Here is a 14,857-nt window from a genome sequence, read left to right on the forward strand (position 1 = left end):
AGAGAGGAGCCTGGCAGGCTACAGTCCATGGGGTTGCAAAGCAGTCAGACACAACTTAGTGACTAAACAGCAATTCACCTTTACACAGGTTTCCATGTCCTGGAAAGTGGAAGTCAAGCACCAGGCCCTGCTAATAGAGCAATTCCTGCTCAGAATGGACCTTGGATCCATGTTACCCTTTTCCTGGCAGTAGCCCAATTGGGGGAATGGGTTAGCTCCTCAGCCACACTGCCCAGCTGCCTTGGGTAAGTTTTATCAGCTCCCAGGTCTCCTGTACCTCCATCAAGGGCAGGGAAGTCAGTTCCTTCCTCATCTTACAAGGCTCTTCTGGGAATAAAATCATGAGACAAGAGTGAAAGGAAGTGAAAGTCTGATAGATATGGTGGCACTCTCGTTATTTAGTTCCTGTTCTTGAGCTGACCCGATCCCAGGTGCAATGAACTCCGAGGGGCAGCTTGGTCATGGGTTAGGAAAAAAAAATTGTCTTTAAGTCTCAAACTTCACATTCATCTAGTTCTCTTGTTAGTTAAACTGAGTTATCTTAAACTACTTGTATGCCTATTTGTTTTAAATAGGACCTCACTCAGCTTCTTCATAAGCTTATCAACAGAATATGATTCATTTTGTATTTTAATATTAATGGCAGGATCTATTTTGAAAAGCCATTATAAGCAGCTATTGTTAAAATAGAACTCTCTTGAGAGTGACCATCAATACTACTGTTTGACTTATCCTTCATTTTTATTTTTATTGTTATTAGCAAATCTAATTAAAATAAAATTTATCCGAAGAGAGTTCTTAGGTTTACACTAGTATTTGGTAAAGCCCTAATTAGCTATTTCTCATTCCTTCCATTCTCTTTTATTCATTCATTCCTTCACTCAACAAACATTGATGGGAACCCAGGATGGGCCAGGATGCTGGGGAAGCTCTGAAGTAACCTCAGGTTTTCTTGCTCTGGAGGCAGAAAGGCAGACAGCCACGTGGACAAAGGAAGCGAAGCTGAGGGGAGAGAGTGCACTTAGCTCTCTGTCGGGGAGCACACAGGTTGAACCTGAACCTCAGAATGTGAGTAGGAAGCGGTGGTGCCCCAGAGGGTGAGAGGACCTCGGGTAGAGCCCATCACTAGTGCCAAGGCACAGGGTCCCAGCTGAGACAGCACGGCTCTGGGCTTAAGAATGGGCTTGACATTTAAAAAAACAAAATAACGCCTCTTGCCGGAACATGGATTCACCTAAAAATTGTCATACAGAGTGAAAGTAAGTCAGACAAAGAAAGACAAATATCGTATGATATCCTTTATATGCAGACTCTAAAAAGAAATGAAACAAATGAACTTACAAAATAGAAACTGATTCAGAGACTTAGCAAACATACTTATGGTTGCCAAGGGTGGGGTCGGGGGAAGGGATAGTTAGGGAGTTGGGGATGGACATGGTTACACAGCTATATTTAAAATGGATAAACAGCAAGAATCTACTGTGTAGCACAGGGAACTCTGCTCAATGTATGTTCCAGTCTGGATGGTAGAGGAATGAATCTGAGGGACAACATATCCTTGTATATGTGTGGCTGGGTCCCTTTGCTGTCCACCTAAAACTACCACAACGTTCTTAATCGACTATACTCCAATACAAAATAAAAAGTTTAAAAAAAGAGAGAAAAAACATGTGTCTATACAAAAAAGAAAAAGAAAGAAAGAAAGGAACCAGACTTGGTTTTCCTCCTTCTCCCTCTTTGCACCCATCCCGCCCTCCTCCCCTCCAGCTCCCTTCTGTTTCTCCTTTCTCCCTTTTCTCTCCCCCACCTTCTTTCTTTTTTTCTCCCTGCTACCATTTTCCTATTCAGTCCCTTCCTCACCTTCATACTTATGACTCTAGCAGTAATTTTGGTCTCCTCTCCAATCCAGATGCCTCTGAACAGAAACAGAAAAAAAAAATCAAATATCTAAACTTCAGTCCATGTTCCAATAAGCCCTGGGATGAGAGGAGAGGGTGCTCAATGGCCAGAAGCTGGGAGTCGGCACCCCCACCCCAGTACTGACCACCCTGAGACACCCCTGCCTCTCACTTGGTCTCCCAGGTAGGGAGGCCCATCATTCTTGCCTTCATCCCTGCTACCGGGCTTCTTTTTCTTTGTTTCCTACACGCTTGAAAAAAATTCATCTGAAGAACCCAGGGACCTGGCCAGACATGGAGAGGATGCCTGAGCGGGCAAAGGAGGCACTGAGCCATTGGAAGTTGATCAAGGACCCAGAGGCAGAGGTATCTGGACAGGGGTCATTTTCATGCCCTCTAATCCCAGCATCAACCAGAACGTGTGTGGACCATCCAAACACCTCGGCAGCCCAGATACCAGACGACAGAAAACTACTATGCAAGCCTTATTAGAGGTCCCCCTGAAATTATTGGGATTCTTTCCATCCCATCGATGTCACCCATACAGCTGCAAGTAGCGGAAAGTTTTAAAACTGTTTTCCCATTTGGGTTTTCAAAAGTTGGTAAAAGAGAAACTGCTCCAGCTATTGGCCATGGCGGCCATACAGCACAGCCTTTCCTTGCCCCCAAATTCATCTGGCTGTGTTTTTGAGCTAAACAACTACATCCTCAGACTTCATAAATCGTCATTCCTCTGCCCATCCGGAGAGCAGAAATTCATGACTTGATCTCAATCAAACAGTGTAAAAACCCAAACAAAAATACATCTGGACAGACAAACAGGATGCCAGGTTTTTGCTTGATGAGAAGGGAAATGGCTCAAGCCTGGCCCCTTGAAATGAAGGCTTTATCTCAAAAAATGCTCATGGAACCTTAACAGAGTCGCTGAGACCAGCTTCGCTTATAATATCCAACATAAACTAGATATGGAGCTCATTTTGCTCAGTGTTTTGTGACCTGGAAAACATTTTGTTGGAGCCTTAAAAAAAAAATTAGCCCATGTTCATTTTTTTCCCCCAAATGCAATGATCATCATTTTCTGTTCCTTGAGCCCAGGTGAAAAGCAGCCAGTGAGCTTGGGCAAAAAAAAAAAATAGGTGGACTTGCAATTTCCTGACACAGTTAACAGGCTTTTAAAATTCTGTCCTGCTCAACCTTCATGTGAGCGTTCGGGGAATCAGGAAGCTAGAACTACAAGAGAAAAATAGATGCTCGTCACTCTGACTGGTATCTGCGCACCAAGTGGACTGAAGAGTCAGCAACAGCAAAGCACCATTCACTGGTCAGTCAGTTCAATAATCCATTACCCCCAAAACTCGTTATTCATGCGATGTTTGTCCAAATCCACTTTTTTTCCTTCCCCCCATCTTCCTTCTTGTGTTCTGTAGGTAGGTAACGTGGAGATCCATTTTAATAGCTGGAGATCTATCTGAAATCTTCCCACTGTAAAAAAAGCAAAAAGCAAAGGTTATCGGAGCTGAGATCCTCTCCGACCAAAAGGGAAACCTGAAACTGTTGATACATTTTCCTGTCTCCTTCTGCTCCCCCAAATTCCTCTCTCCAGGGCTGACTTGTTAATGGGGGAGGGGGTGTGTGGGCAGAGGCAGAGCAGGCAACAAGCAAATATTGTCTTAATTGTATCCTGGCCATTACTCAATTGTGGAGGCTTTTAAGATAATTTATTAATATTCTCTTTAACCACTGTAGATGCAGCAGAGGGCTGCTGCGGGTTTTTGTGCTGTGTGTGTGTGTGTGTGATTTCTTCCTGAGTTATTTATTTGATAATGATATTAAATATTAGAAACTCTAACAGCTGGTGTGTTTATCCCGACTTGAGTGTATTAACCTCTTTAGCCCTTTTTTCCAGAAGAAGGATTCAGCATCACAGATTTGACTGTCAGCTGTGCTGCCTGGCGGCCCAGCCTATTGGCATCCTGACAGAATCGAAAGTCCAGAGCAGCAAGTAAACATGGATGACATTGCAGGGAGAGAGGAGACCACATGATAACTTGAGGCACCTGCGGCTGCTTCCACCCAAATCAAAGTAAAGGCTGAGCTCACTGAAATGGAAAAACACTGAATTTACCGGGAGTGAGTTGGCACTGTGCTGGGTGCAGGAGGAGGGCGCTGGATGGAGGGCAGGGGAGGGCACGGGCATGTTGCCCACTGACAATACTCAGCTAAAGTACCTTGAGGGAAACCCCTGGGTCCTAAGGCCCACTGTGTCCCATACGGTGAGTGAGGGTGATTCGCTGCCAACGCTGGGCGCATAGGTCAGTGGCTGAAGGACGACCACCTGGGTAGGCTGAGTCACAGGACAAGACCAAGGTTATATTCACCTGAACACACGGGTCTAGCCCTGGAACTACCTCTTACTGCCTGTGTGACCTTCAGCAAGCCATTTAATCTCCTGGCCTCAGTCTCCACGTCTGTAAAACGAAAATAATTATAAGCTGTCATGGTCATGGTGAAAGTGAAAGTGTTTCCTGCTCAGTCGTATCCGACTCTGCAACACCGTGGACTGTAGCCCGTCAGGCTCCTCTGTCCATGGGATTTCCCAGGCAAGAATACTGGAGTGGGTTGCTGTTTCCTTCTCCAGGGGATCTTCCTGACCCAGGGATCGAACCCAGGTCTCCTGCCTTGCAGGCAGATTTACCCTCGGAGCCAAGGAAGCCCTGGTGAGCCATAATCAAATGACGTAATGAATGGATGAAACACAAATACAAAGCATTACTAGTTTCCTGTCTCCCCTTAGCCCATAAGAAATGACTTGGGACCCTTCTCAACTGACAACCTCCAAATTTGAAGACACAGGCATGTCCAAGCTTCTGTAGCTTCCTTTGCTCCTGGACTTTAAGAGTGGAGGATCCCACTTTGGACTCCAGCGAGCTCTCAGCCCTGTTCTGGGTCTGAATGTCCCTGGAGTGATGACTCTGATGGAGGGATAAGAAATAGCACAAAGCAGTGTTTAGGGTATAGGCCAGACTTCCCCCTTGGAAGAGACATATTCTCTTCTAGGGCCACCCCACAGTCTCAGAGCCCTGCAGTGTGAGATTTGCGGTGACTGGTCCAAGCAGATGGGGTGCAGTGTCAGGAGGGGTGGAGAGCCAGGGAGGAGGCTGGGGTTGCATTAGGTGCTTATAAAGGTGCTTCCTTATAAGGTAAAGAAGGTGCTTCCATTGCTCCAGGAAGCCAGGGCTATTTCTGTTTATCACAGTGCTTGGCATTTAGGAGGTACATGAATTGGTTAATGAAGGAATGAAGAAAGGAATTATTGAATAAAAATAAAATCTACTTCTGCAATGGAGCATGACTAGAAAGTATTAACACATTTTGATGAGTCACCACACTTCCGGCAGGGAGTTTCCGTACACTGGACAACTCTGTGTCTCGTCTCATATCCTCTTGAGCTCACTTGTACCCAAGGTCTGAGACCTCTGTACCACTCCACCTGCCACCAGGGGCCAAGGAAAGCCCAGCCTGACCATGCCGCCCTGGCACCCTCGGTGTCTCTCACCATCCCTTGGGGCCCTCCCTGTTCCCTTGGAGGCATGACGCACTGTGGGAACTTCTTGGTGCCCACACAGGTGCCACTGTAACATGTGGAGGAGTCAATGCCCTGTGTGGGCGGGGGGAGGGAGGGCAGGGATGGTGGGAGGCCCAATCTGGAAGAATCTCTTCAATGCAATGACAGACTCCCAGAATGTTTTTTCATCACTTTACTTGGGTACACAGGAATTAACACATTCTTAGCACACATTTGCACTATGGATTAAAAAGTTAAACAAAAACAACTGAACTAGATTTGCTGAATCATCTCCACTTCTACTTCAACCAACCTGAAATGTCAGATGGGTTTTCTAAGCTACAAAAGCTGGGGGCAGCAGCAAATCCATATAGAAGGATTCAGAGCTCCCAGGAGTCTAGAGGGATGTTTAATCCTGCTTCCCTCTTAGAATTCACCACTCTCTTAGAGGGTAAAGCATATGCCTACAATGCGGGAGACCCGGGTTCAATCCCTGGGTTGGGAAGATCCCCTGGACAGGCAATGGCACCCCACTCCAGTACTCTTGCCTGGAAAATCCATGGATGAAGGAGCCTGGTAGGCTGTAGTCCATGGGGTCGCTAAGAGCTGAACAGGATTGAGCAACTTCACTTTCACTTTCACAGGGCTGGGGACAGGGGGAGGGGCTGGTAGTTAGTCCAGTCTTCTTCCTGTCCTTTCTCCATGCTCCTCTCTGCCCTTCCTGTGAGTGTAGTGCAGCACGGTGATCTTTCATGGGATGTATGCACAGTAATTGTCATTTGTAAATTAATTCTACAAACATTCATTGAGCACCTACCTACAGATGCTTTGCTTTTGGGTAATATGGGGTTCATGAGGTCGTGGTGGAGGAGGGGTAGATTCATGGAGGTGTATGTGCCCTCTAGCTGCTTAAGGCCCCTGGAAAAGAGGGATGGATAAGTTCTGGAGAGGTCAGATGAAGCCTCCGTTAAAGGGCCAGGTGGTCTTGGGAACGTGAGTATGAAAGGAGACTCCAGATGTGGGTGTCCAGAGAGCACGTGGCGTTGGGAAGCATGGTGAGGACAGGTCTGTGATAGGATAAGGGGCCATCTGAGGGCTGAGGGGTGGAACAATCCGGTGGCAACTCAGGAATGGCCTTCTCATTCTGGATCTACAGGATTTTGTCTGCAGCTGCCCTTGGGGGAGGGAAACGGATTAAAGCTTCTTGGACCCAGTGATCCCCACAAATACACAGCTTTGCTGCCCAATCACCCAGATAGAGGCTGTTGCCACTGCCCGCTCTTCCCCATGCAGCAAGGCTTTATCGACAGCCAGCAGCCCTCACTGGATCCACAAATGGGTTCCATATTTTGCCCCTAACATCACTTTAACCTTACATCAAAATAGACTTCCCCCTCCCCCCAGGCCTACCCTGAATTCTGACTCTTTCTCCCAGTTCTGGGGAAGAAGTGGGCTCTCACTGGGCGGGGGTGTGGGGCGGGGAGCGGGGCGGCGCGGCGTGGAGAGAGAGGCGGAATTGGGAAAAGATGAGAAGGCCCTCTGTGCGCCAAACCTGGAGTCCAGGAAGGCGACTGCCCCCTTGCTCAGTTATTTCATTAGTTTTTCTTTTATTTTAAATTGAAGTACAGTTGATTTCCAATGCTGTGTCAGTTTTGGCGTATGGCAAAGCGATTCACTTATCATTCTAAGAGATAGAAAACTCAGGATTCCAGCTTTAGGAATTGTTGAAAGCAGGGAAGGACCTGCTCTTTTGGTTTGCTCTTTGTGATGAAGAAATCTTGGCTTGGAAGTGGGCTTGGAATGCAGAAGGCATCTGTCTTGATCTGAAAGACTTGAGAAAAAGTCCTAATGAAACCTGTTCACTTTTCCTTTCCCTCTTCCCATTTTTACTTCTCCTCCCTCCAAGTGCTTGGTACCTCCCAACAAAGCCAAGGCAAATCAGTTCAAAAAGAATATGATATTCCAGTTCAAGTTAGAGCTTGATCTTTATCTATGTAGTCTTTGAAACTGTATTTTGTTAAGCTTCTCTCCTTTCTCCATGGACTAATGCTTAATTCAAAGGAATGACTTTCTAATAGTAGAATTTCTAGTATTTAACACCTTATGGGTAATGGAAGGGGTGAAGTCCTTACTGACTTTTCCTTTAATTTTGCCACATCAACAAGCACCTGCTTGTGAGGTGAGCTCTGCACATATGTGTAAGTCAGGAGCCAGCAGCCTGACCACAGGCTAAACTGGGCACACTGCTTGTTTCTGTAAATCAAGTTTTATGGGGCCACGGTCACAGCCGTCCTCATTTGCTTAACATATTGTTTATGGCAGCTGTCGGCCCTACAGTTGTAGAGTTGAGGAGTTTGGACGCAGACTGTATGGCCCATGAAGCCTAGAAGTATTTAGTCTCTGGCCCTTTATAGAAAAGATTTGCCAAACGCACTGTAACTTAATGCATATCTTAGATTTACTGTAAGTTGGAGACCTAGGTATTGTCTAGTCAGAACCCGCTTTTGACTCTATCAAAGGATATTGTCTCTGAAAGTATGAGGCATGCAAAGAGCCCTATGTTCTGGTTTTTCCAAAAATAATACTAATGCCACCACAAAACAAAGCCTTTTACTTCATTTATCTGATAGTAAGACTCACAATAACTCCTGGGATAGACATTGTTAACCCAATTTTAGAGATCGTCAACTTGTGTCTTTACAAAGTTAAGTAAGGTGCTCTGTGTCTCCTGGGCCTCCTAGGGTAGTGCTAGTTTTAAAGAACCCACCTACTGATGCAGGAGACGTAAGAGACACGAGTTCAATCCCTGGGTCAGGAAGATCCCCTGAAGGAGGAAGTGGCAACCCACTCCAGTATTCTTGCCTGGTGAATCCTATGGACAGAGGAGCCTAGTGGGCTACAGTCCATAGGGTTGCAAAGAGTCGGATGACTGAAGCAACTTAGCAGGCATGCACGTGTTCATAGCTGTTAAGTGGTAAAGCTGGGATTCTAACACTGGACTGGGTGTGAGCTCAACCCCTTCCCTATACCTCCAATGATGGTGACTACTAGCACATATTAAGCATTTATTAAATACCAGGTACTATGTAGTTTGACTTCCTCGCATTCTCTCATTTAACCTTCAAACCAACTCCATCAGATGGGCATTTGCATCTCTATTCCATATATAAAGTCTCCATAGCTTTTATGAAGTGTCTGCAAACTAACCACAATGACAGTGACCAGCGATGACCCTTCCTAAACCCTTCAGCTCTCTGGAAAAGGCAGCTCTCTTTCCCTTCCCAGCAGTTGATTCTGCTCATCTCTGGGGCGCTCATCTGCTCTGTGACCTCCTCCCGGGCTGGGAGAGCTCAGCCTTCCCCATCTCTCTCCCACGTCAGGGCAGCTGGACTGGTCTAGCCGAGTGGCAGGTGGCAGAGGGACTCTGGGCATCTAATCGGGAGGAGGGAATGACAGCATGGACCAAAGCGTGGTTTGGCTGAAAAGACAAGAGAAGTGTGGTTTCTCAGCTGCCGGCGTGCTCTGGCTCAGGAAAGACAGCAACGCTGGGGTTTCCAGCTTTCCAGCTTCCCAGTACGTTGGAGCCACTGGGTCACAGAGCCATTCTGGGAAACCACATTACCAACGCAGCATGCTCTTGCATGCTCTCTAGCCCTTCCCAGCCCTTCCTGACTGCCAGGATGATTTTTACCATCTCTCCAATGACTCTGGTGTTCACTCATTATATCACCAAGGCGCTCTGGGCCAGATGCACTGAGAATCTATTGTCTGTGTAGAAAATGCATGGTCATGTAGTAAGTTGATAAAATTGCTATAGGTCTACTTCTTCCCAAACCTTCAAGACACCCAGTTCTGCCAGAGAGGGTCAGCTAGAAGGACAGAGCTACCCTGAAGGCCTATGGTTCCCGGAAGTTTGGACTGGGCACCAGTTTGGCTCTTCCGTGTGCTTGAGTTCCTCCAGTTCCATATCCTCAGTTCTTTTTATGACCAGCAATAGGTTGTTTTGTCACTGCCATCCCTTGCAGAAAAGATGAAATGTGAGATTTAAGAAACTGAAATCAAAATTAATTTCCTTGGTTATTGATATGACATGGGAAACTTTGTAGGGAGTAAGGGGCAATGGGTTGGAACTCCATCAAACATGAATATAAATGCTGGTGGAATCACATTTTCGACCCTATCTGTCATTGTCACTCCTGAATCCCAGACTTGCAAAAGCAGTTGTCTATGAAATCTCCACCTGGATGTCCTTCAACCAGGTACTTTCAACCCAACAGTTTCAAAAGAGGGCCGTTTCTCTTCCTGCACTGGTTACAGGTTTCACCATCCAGCCAGTCCTCCAAGTGAGCATCTTAGCTGTCACCTTGACACCCCTTCTTCCAGCCCATATATCCATTCCCATTCCCAGTGCCCTGGCTTAGACCTTTGTCATCTTTCCTGGATGGTAAGAGCCTCCCAACAGCCCCTGCAGTTTGTATTAATCTGGTGACTCCTTGCCAAGCTAGAACAAACGGTGATAGAGACATCAATCAAGAAAGTGAGTAAGCAGAGAGAAGGATGGGGCCAGTGCAGAGCTGAGAACAAAGAGTTGCCCTCTGACTTCCAGTGGAAGTTTGGGTACTGATCCATGTTTGAAGCAGAAGACGTGGACGTGTAAGACGTTGCTCCTTTGTGGCTGGAAAGGAAGCTGAGAGCCGGCTATGCTATGCTTCCTTATAATCAAGACTGATGTTTGCTCCAAAATAATCTTTGGTAAATTGTCCCTCACCCTCAAACGAAGTAAACAAAACACAGGAAATAGGCTCTTGAGATTTGACTCGCTGTCAAATTTTTCAAAATATTGACTAAAAAGGCTATTTTCATTTGACATGTGTCTTACCTAGCATTTGACGTTTGGGAAGATAAAGCAGGCTTAGTCTATGCAGCTCCCACAGAACATTTTGAAGCTAGGTAAACAAATAGTGACCTTGGGGATGTCCGCTGTCATCTTCCCCCACAATCCAGTCCTCCGATATCAGATGCATCGCTCACCTCCTCAGTTTATCACACTTGCCCTCCTCCAACACCACGAATCCACCAGCAAGTCTGGAGACACCCGCACAGTCCTCTTTTGCGGTTGTCCCCTGAATAAGCGCTGCTGATCGTAGCTGCCACTCTAGACTCTGTATTGAAATGTTGTGCCAAGTGGGCAGGACAGGAGAGCCAAGGGAGCTGATGGTGCTCCCAGAGCACGTGGGGCTCCTTCGGCTCCTTTTTTTTTTATTGGGGGGGATAAAAGGCAGGCTCACACACCCCTCTGATTTGCCTCTACTCCTGTCCTACAGAAAGCCTGGGGAGTAGGTAAAGATCTGAGAGACAACGACTACAAGGCCAGGGGCACAAGCCCGCTGGTTGTAGGCACGTGCTTTTGTCTGCCGTTCCCTTCCCTGGAGGGTAGATTCTTTACCACTGAGCCACCAGGGAAACCCAACGCAGTGCTGACATATGACAATATTCCATATATTGGCTAGTTGACTGAGGATTGCTATATTTTTCCCATGGTAAAACTAAACCAAACCCAATCCCAGGTTCTTTGAAGTACACAGAATTTGGGAGCCTGTTTACAGTAGCCAGGATGTGAAAACAATCTAAATATCCAGTGACAGATGAATGGATTTTAAAAATGTGATTGACAAATACATTGGAATATTATTCAACCTTAAAAAAAAAGAAGGAAATCCCACCATATGTGACAACACGGATAAACCTGTAGGACATTATACTAAGTGAAATAAGTCAGTCACAGAGGAATAAACCCTGCGTGATTTCACTTATACATGAGGTATCAAAAATAGCCAAATTCATAAAAACAAAGAATAAAATGATGGTTGCCAGGGACTGAGGTAGGGGAAAATGGGGAGTCGCTAAAATCTTTCAGTTTTGCAAGATGGGTTAATTCTAGAGCTCTGCTGTATAACACTGTACCTATAGATAACAATATTGTATTGTATGCCTAGAAATCTAAGAAGGTAGATCTCATGTTGTGTTCTTATTATACACACACACACACACACACACCTAATGCCTTTAAATATTTCAAAAAAACAAACAAAAGAAACTAAATTAAACAAAACCAAAACCAATACAAGGCAAACAAAAATTTACCTTGGCCATATTTCTTTATGTTTCACACTTATTTATTTGGCCCGTAGGATCTTCATTGCGTCAGACAGGGTCTTTCATTACAGTGAACAGACTCGCTAGTTGTGGTTCAAGGGCTTAATTGTTCCACAGCATGTGAGATCTTCATTCCCTGACCAGGGATTGAACCTGCATTCCGTGCACTGCAAGGCAGATTCTTAACCACTAGACCACCAGCGAAGTCCTGGCCCTAGTTCTTTTGCTAGTTGCTGTTTCATTTCTTTGCTTTCCTCTGCATCAAATCCATTCAAAGCAATTTCTTTCTTCCAGTTTTATTGAGATTTGATTGATATATAATACTGTGTTAGTTTAAGGTATACAACATAATGATTTGATAAATGTATATATTATGAAATGATTATCACAAAGAGTGAACATCCATCACCTCACATAGATACATTTTTTTCTTGCGATGAGAACTGTTAAGATTTATTCTTTTAGAAACTTTTGAACAGTTCAAATATGCAATTCAGTTAACTATAGTCAGCATGCCATACCTTGTATCCACAAAACTTATTTATCTTATAAACTGGAAGTCCGTACTTTCTTATTACCTTCAATCCATTTTTGCCATCCTTCACCCTCCACTTCTGGCAACCAGTAATCTGTTTTTGAGTTTTGTTCTTTAGATTCCACATGTTAGGTCATTTGTCTTCCTCTGCCTGACTTGTTTCACTTAATGACATAATGCTCTTAAGGTCCATTCATGTTGTGAAAAGTGGCATAATTTTCTTGGGTTTTATGACTGAACAATACTCCATTTTATATATATGTGCATAAACATATGTATATGTCACAGCTTCTTTACCCACTTATCCACTGATAGACACTCAGGTTGCTTTCCTGTCTTGACTATCATAAACAATGCCACAGTGAACACGGGAACACAGATATCACTTTGAGATACTGATTTCATTTCCTTCAGATATATACCCAGAGGGAATCGCTAGATCGCATGGTGGTTCTATTTTTAATCTCTTGAGGAATCTCCATACTGTGCTTCATAGTGGCTATGCCAGTTTACATTCCACCCACAGCACACAAGGATTTCCTTTCCTTCGCATTCTTGCCAACACTTATTTTTTGCCTCTTAAATGATAGCCATTCTAGCAGGTGTGAGGTAAACTCTCACTATAGTGATGATTAGTGAGGCTGAGTCTCACATACCTATTGGCCATGTGTATGTCCTCTTCGGAAAAAATATATACATATTGAGTTCTTCTGATCATCTTAAAAATTGAATCATTTGATTTTTGCTGAGTGATATATTAATCCCTGATTAGATACATGATTTGCAAATATTTTCTCCTATTCCTTTGGTTGCCTTTTCATCTTGTTGATGGTTTCCTTTGCTGTGTAGAAGGCTTTTAGCTGGATGTAGTCCCACTTGTTTATTTTGGCTTTAGTTATCAAATCCAAAAATAAAAATCATTCCCAAGACAGATGTCAAGGAGCTTATCCATTTTCTTCCAGGAGTTTTATCGTTTCAGGTCTAACATTCCAGCCGTCAGTCTATTTCGAGCTGCTTTTTGCGTAAGTGGGTTTTCTACATTGTTAGTAATTCCTCTCCTCTCATTTTCTCTTAGAGTTTAGCCAGTTCAGTGCTTGCCTGAACTACTCCTCTGAAACAACTTTTGATCAGGTCACTAGGGGCCTCACGTTGCTGGAAAGAATGATAACGTCTCAGTCCTCATCTTTCTTGACCTCCTCAGAGCACTTGAACCAGCTGATTTTGATACGTTTCCTTACCTGGCTCCAAGAACCCCACTCACTCCTATTCTCAGGTGGCTCTCTCAGCCTCCCTTGCTGGTCTTCCCCCCTTCTCAGCCTCTTAATGTTGTTCTTCCAGGGCTCTGTTCCCAAGAGTGCACCAACCTGTCCTCCTTGCATCTTTACTCACTCCCTTGGTGATCACACCCAGTCTCACGGCATTTAAATATCACATGTATGCAATCCACTTCCAAATTTATATTTAAAGCTCAGCGATTCCCCTCCAAAATGACTTTAGACCTGAACTCAACATTTCCTCTTGGATGTTTATAACAGACATCTCAAGGCTCAACATGCCTAACACAAAACTCCTGATTTCTCCTTGCAGGACTGAAGACCCAAACCCTTGGATACTACTAATCTAGCAGGAAACCTCTTTGACTTCATCTCCAGGTTATATCTGGAGACGGACAACTTCTCACCACCTCTGCCTCTGCTGCCTCCTTCATCTCTCTTCTCCTCCACCTGTCTTCCTGCTTGCCACTCTTGCCTTCTTTTCCCAACACAGCGACCAGAGTTCTCCTTAACAAATCTAAATCAGATCTTGCCATTCCTCTATTCAAGATTCTCTTACAGCTCCTGAACAGATGAACAGAATCCTGTTCATCTCAGAATAAAAGCCAAAGGTATTACAGTGGTCAATAACTCCCTACAGGGTTGAGAGCCCAGGACTTCCCTGACTATCCATTACTCACCCTCAGCCACCCACATACACCCTGATGTAGTCACACTGGCCTCCTTAGGGGGATTGTACTTCATAGTTCTTTCTGCCTGAAATCTCTAGCTCTGCGCATCTGTATGGCCCAAGTCCTCCCCTCGCTACAGTCTTTGCATAAGTATCACCTCCTCACCAAGGAGGTGATTCCTCACCCAGCTGCAGAGCACCCCCAACTCTGTCCTCCCAACTCCCCATGCTCTCCTGTGCCTTCTCCATAGCATTCATCACCTTAAAGCATACAATAATTTTCAACCTTATGTTTATTGTTTATCACCCATCTTCCCCCACTGGCACGGAAGATTCACAAGGACAGAGATCTGTGTCTATTTTGTTCAGAGCCATCCTAAGCTCCCGACTTACGGTAGACATCCAATAAAAATGTGCTGAATGAATTAACGATTCATTAGTCTACCACTCTAGAATCAAGCAGGCAGAGTAAAGTCCTGCAGTGGGTTTTCATAGACCAAGAATGCTCGTAGGTACAGGGTCCCAGGAACAGGAGGGAATGAGGCATGATCGTTTATCCACACGCCCTTCTCCTGGTGGTGGTGTAAATAGCGATTTAACCCGAGCATCCTTCAAAGCACTGAGCCTTCCCAGGAGAAAAGTGTTGACAAAGTACAGGAGGATGGGAGTTGCCAAGGGTGAGACTTTGATTACAGAATTTCAGTTTACTGGGAGAGCATGTTGGGGTCCTTCCCTCATCATGGGACTGGCTCCCTTTGT

This window comes from Bubalus kerabau, chromosome 5 (genome assembly GCF_029407905.1).
Source record: "Bubalus kerabau isolate K-KA32 ecotype Philippines breed swamp buffalo chromosome 5, PCC_UOA_SB_1v2, whole genome shotgun sequence".
Classification (NCBI taxonomy): Eukaryota; Metazoa; Chordata; class Mammalia; order Artiodactyla; family Bovidae; genus Bubalus; species Bubalus kerabau.